The sequence below is a fragment of the Silene latifolia genome, chromosome X (genome assembly GCF_048544455.1).
Source record: "Silene latifolia isolate original U9 population chromosome X, ASM4854445v1, whole genome shotgun sequence".
NCBI lineage: Eukaryota > Viridiplantae > Streptophyta > Magnoliopsida > Caryophyllales > Caryophyllaceae > Silene > Silene latifolia.
This window is the reverse complement of record NC_133537.1, coordinates 297,629,841-297,635,840: the sequence shown is the minus strand read 5'-3', so window position 1 is coordinate 297,635,840 and position 6,000 is coordinate 297,629,841.

Sequence of the window (6,000 nt, the reverse complement as noted above, 5' to 3'; positions counted from 1 at the left end):
GTTATATTAATACTTGTAAATAACAAGTAAAGCATTTACATAGTGACCTCTACCCAACTATGATAAATGATTCCAAGACCCAAATTCATATCGACTTAGGCACGGGGTAGCCGATTCAACCTTTATCAATATAACTCGGTGGATTAACCTTTTAATCGATTCTACTTTTAGAACTCTTGGTCGATAAAATTACTCTAATGTTTATCTATAGCCCAAAACACATCAACAAGGGCACGGGGTAGCCGATGCAACCCTTATCAATAACTTTTGTTGAGTTCAATCCAAATTTCGAATAAATGTGTCCATTATCCAAACCCACATCAACTTGGGCACGGGGTAGCCGATGCAACCCTTATCAACATGAATTCGGTGGATAGACATTTATCATCCACTTCCCCTACGTAACAAGGTTTGTACCCCGGGGTAGCCGAGTGCACTCCCTCGCGAAATAGGTTTTCATGGTTTCTACTATTTGGTAAGGCTATGTCTCAATTGTTTGTTTTAGCGAGAGGTCATGTCAATTTATTATCTATCACGTTTTAAGTGAACTAAAGCGGTGAACTACGATAATTCGAATTGACACGGTCGATAAACTCGATAAAATAAGGATGCATGTTTTAGTTATGGCGATTTAGCGATGCATGTGACATAAAATAAAATGCAAGCATAAAGATAAATAAATCCTAGTATGGCCTTTCCTAAAATAGAAAAAAAAACTATTTAACTATTACATATTCGGAAACCAACTCCATTGGTCCCTTGAACTTCGGTTGTGGCACGCATCTCGAGGTAACACCGTCTTTATGTATCGCCATTCTTGAAGAAATCCGTCTTTGGGAACTCCGGAATGAATAAAATTACATAATAAATTACATAATTTCCTATTATACATTTGTAACTAAAATAAAATAAATCTATTAAATTACAAAACGGTGATACGAGATCACAATAAAATTACAACCGAATCGATATTCCCATACATTTCGGGCAATATCAATTAAAACTAAGGCCATACTAAGTAAAATTACATAATTCAAAATTACATAAATTAAAATTATGACAATCATAAAGAAAATGCAGCATTATAATATGTAAGAACATGCTCAATTTTATGCTAAATCGCCTTTAATTAGCCAATATCGTATATTACTCGGTTTTTACGGATTTGCGTGATTTCAACATTTTATAATCACAAAAATACATAAACTCATATTTATGTATAAGTTAATTACCCTAACCTCTTAGGACTCAAATATAGTCTTCACTAATAATTTGACCATAATTAACCCATATTTTATAAAATTGTTCATAAATGGACTAAAAATTACAAAAATAAGCTATTAAACTTCAAATAAACCACAAAATTTCAAATAAATTCAAAATTTGAAATTTAAATTCATGAACATTCTGGAAAAATTCCATGACACTCATAATGTTCAAAATCTTAGGTTAAAAATTTCGAAATTTTTCCCGGAAAAACAATGTTGCGGTTTATCGATTTTAATAAAATAATCATAAAAACATGGAAAAATTATTTTCATTAAATTTTCAATTTTAGATCTGAAAAAGATAATAAAATGCAACATTAGACGTTTTTCCTAAGTCATAGATTATGTTCTATTAATTTTCACTAATAATGTCACTATTTATGCTATTTTCCTTCAAAAATTCATAAATCATGCAAAAAGACTTCTTTATAGCCAATTATTTTACACACATCTTTTAACATTGCATGTGACAACATATTAATTTTCTATGACCAGATTCGAAATTTAACTCATATTAACCTATTTTTCACTTAAATCCGAATTTAATAATGAAAAATTCATTTTTCGAGCATAACAAGTCCAAAAATTATGAAAATTTACAGGTTATCTCACAATAATATATGTGACAACATATCCAAAAATCAACTTAAAATTCGAAGTATAGCTAATTTTAGACCAAAAATGACATTTTTACTCATAAAATCATATTTAAATGCCATTATTGTAAAATATGAACAATAAAAATCCGAAAAATTAACCAAAATATCCTAAAACATTTTAGGACCAGAAATATTAACATGCATGGATTAATTTCGTGATATATCATAATAACACAAAATTTACTAGTTTTATTTGTTATTCTTGTAACTCGGAAAAACTTTTAACCGATTTGCATGCAAACAACCGTGGCTCATGATACCGATTGAAGGAAATGTAGATTCATATACATACTAACATACTCTTATATGTCAAAATTAATTTGTCATAAAATTAAACATGGATTTTATGCATGCAAACAATATAATAAAAGAGAAGAAATCATATCCTTACATTGAAATTTCGGTTCAAATGGGCACAAAAGAAATCTCCTTTTCTTTTGTTCTTGAGCTTTTCAAATGGAAGAACAAGGATTCAAGTGTAGAATCCCTCCCAAAAGCATATACCCAAGGAATACATCTTAATAAACCAATACTATTTAGATCTAGTAATAATAATGGTTTTACAATAAAATTGATACAATATAAATTGTATTTTCACTCTTGAAATTTCGGTCAAGAGGTGGTAATATTTGTGAGTTTATTTCTCTAGAATTATCATAAATTGTAGAGAGTTTTCAAGGATTTTCTTACACTAGGAAAAATAAGATGGGAGGAATGAATGATGTAAAAGAGAAGAGCTTTCCTCTCTTTTCTTGTTGGTGGCCGAAAAAGGGGCATTGGGTAGTATGCCCAATGCCTTTTGATTTTGCTCTTCACAAGAGACTAGGCATGCAAGCCTACTATCTAGTGTCATGATTGTGTTTTTATTTAAAAATAAATAACACAATATTTACTAAACACTCACCCATATTTCGGTTTTAAGTATAAAATGGAGAATCCATTTTATTTTGTCATTTGTCAAATTTGTCACATGTAACATGTTACATGACATGTTACGATGCAATGTATTTTTATCATATTAAAAATCAACATACTCATAAAATATGTCATTTACAAAATCGACTAGTAATTCGTAATTACTTGTACCAAAATATTTCACCAATTTATAAATCGTATTTATAATGATTCATTCAAATTTAATTGTTTCTTTAAACAATAATTTCATCCGAGTAATGATACAATTCGATTACTCAGACCGTATCTCATTTAATTACATTTCAATTTGATACGTAAATTATACTCACAAAATCATCCGTCAATTTTAAGCAATTTAATTAACTCGTATCGGTATACGATTAATTAAATAATCAATTAAGAGTATTTCCCTATAGGTATGACCTAAGGGGATCAATCGATCACCACCGTCGCACGACGAGAATGTCAAACTCTAGTCAACCAATCATTACCGATATGTGTGGACCAGTTGACTTGTAATATATTACATCCCACATGTATTCTTAAAATGAGATTTAATAATGATATTTAAATCATGTGATCGCACTATTGTTGAGGACACATTTCCCAACAGAAGTATGAAGTATGGCATTTACCAAACAATCAAATAACAACAAACTTTAAAAAAATATTGAAAAATACTAAAATGAACTTTGCAGTAGACCAATACGAAGAAATTAATTAATTAATTATGTATTGAAGATAATCAAACAATAATTAGCAAAAAAATTGGAGGGAGTAAAAAAAATTAGGAAACAATAATTACTAAACAAATTCAATCTGTAATAGTTAAATCCTCAAACTGTAAAGGAAATTACACAGTATATATTTACCTAACTGAAGAAAACCGCCTTAAAGCGTCGAGTTGCAGATTCGTTGCCGTAGAGAGTCGATTCAGAGATTCATTGAGTGACGAAGCCAATTAGCCGCTTCTCAAGATCTAACAACAATCAACACAAACAAATACCACCGCTCCTCCCGTCCCTCCACTGCACACTGCTGGTCGGACCTGCCGGGTATCCGCCACACATTCCCATGCCACCAACGGACCACCCCCTTCGCCACCACCTTCAACCTTAGACGCTCCTCTAGCCACCCAAATCCTCGCCACCTTGCACTGCCAACAACCACCCTTCTCCCTGCAACTAAGAATTTATTGATGATTATGACCAAAAACTCCATTATAAATCTGAATAGCATCATCACAATCTCAAACTCAATGTTTCTTTCTTTTTTAAAAAAAAAATTATTTTAATTTTTTAATTTTTGTGGTAATTCAAAGTTATTAGTTGCTTTTATTTGTGTTGTTATTTGAATCGATCGGTGTTATGAATGATGCTATGATAGGTTTTCTGGGTTCTTCTTTATGTTGTTCTTGGAAATGATTTATTCATTTCTTTGAGAATCGTGGATTGTTTTTGGGAAAGAATTGATTAGTTGAGATAATGATGGTGGGTGGAATACGAAAGTTTGAGAGTTTTTTTTTTTTTTTTTTCTTTTTTTTGTTTGGAATTGTAATGCATGGTTTCTGGAAAATTGTTTATTGTCATTCTCAAGTAGCATAGAGAATGACAAAGGGTACGTTAAATCAGATTTAATTGGATTTTTTTTTGTGCTGATGTGGCCATATTGCAAAACCGTGATTGGCATAAACAAAACTGATTTTGTGAGGTTGAATGTGAGGGCTGCATTACCTTAATTCTCAAAGAAGATTGCGCCACGTCAGCGATTTTACAAGATTCTTTTATATACTTCCTCCCATCCAAACCAAAGGTAACACTTGCTTTTTGGCACTATTCATGATCGTGGGGAATCTTTGATATTATTCTTAATCTATAAGACAAAATATAGTCATGTGAGATCTTATTTGATTTATCGTCATGAATGCTATGAGAATATCAAATTTTTATAATTTTTAATAATGTGCAACTAAAGATATTCACGTTGCAAAACGTGCCTCGGCAAGTGTGATAAAACAACTGTTACCTTTGGTTTGGATGAGAGGGAGTATATACTGATAGTTTAAAATTTGTAAGAAAGAAATAAAGTAAGTGTAAATTATTGACTAGAACGGAGGTAGTATATATATATATATAATGTACAAACTGCACCAAGGTGAATGGTAATATATATGAACTGTATAATTTGGTGATTGTATATTTGTATGTTTAACTTATGATGAGAGCTGAAATGAGCTCAAATATTCGACTTCTGGTTATGATTTACCCTTAGCAAAACACGATACTAAATTCTACTACAAATTCTAAACAGAACTTACACGGAGTACTGTCTCAGCTCATATAATTAAAACAAATGTATAAGATTGCAATTAATCTTTCGTAAAATGTAGGTATCCGACTTAACGTTAAAACATAAACTCGAGCGTAATAAGACTCACATTAAGAATAGTAAAATGGTGACCCAACACCTTAATTGTTTGATGCCTGTATAAAACAACAAAAAATTGCAATTAGTCTTGCTGAATACGGGTCGGAGCAAGTGACGGATAATGCCACTCACAAAACGGATAGGGGGGACAAGGTGGGACACCCCCATGTGCTTCCCTCTCTCCTCTATTTGGGTCATTTGTGAGGGAAAATGATATCCGTCACTCCAAAGTGACGAATACGTGCCGTCACAACTGAAATTTTGTGAAAAAATTGAAAGTGTATGTGTGCACATGGGTTGTTTGCTAACGTCGCCTTACTATTCACTTCACCTTTCTAAGCAAGTAAGCAATACATCCTCCATCCCCTCCTCAGTCTTCCCTCCTTATTCCTTCGCTTTACATCAACATATATACCCCCATTTTAACCTTATCCCCATTTCAATTACTAAGGCCCTGTTCTTTTGGACTGAAACTTATCTGATCTCAATCAATCAATTTATAGGATCTCGAATCAATCAACTTAACTTATAGGATCGAATCAACTTATTGATCTCAATCGAATCAATTTATAGGATCCGAATCGAATCAACTTATAGGATCTCGAATCGAACTTATAGGATATCAACTTATAGGATCTCGAATCAATCAACTAAACTTATAGGATCGAATCGAACTTAAATTAAGTGAGGTATAGGATCTCGAATCAACTTATAGGATCTCGAATCGAATC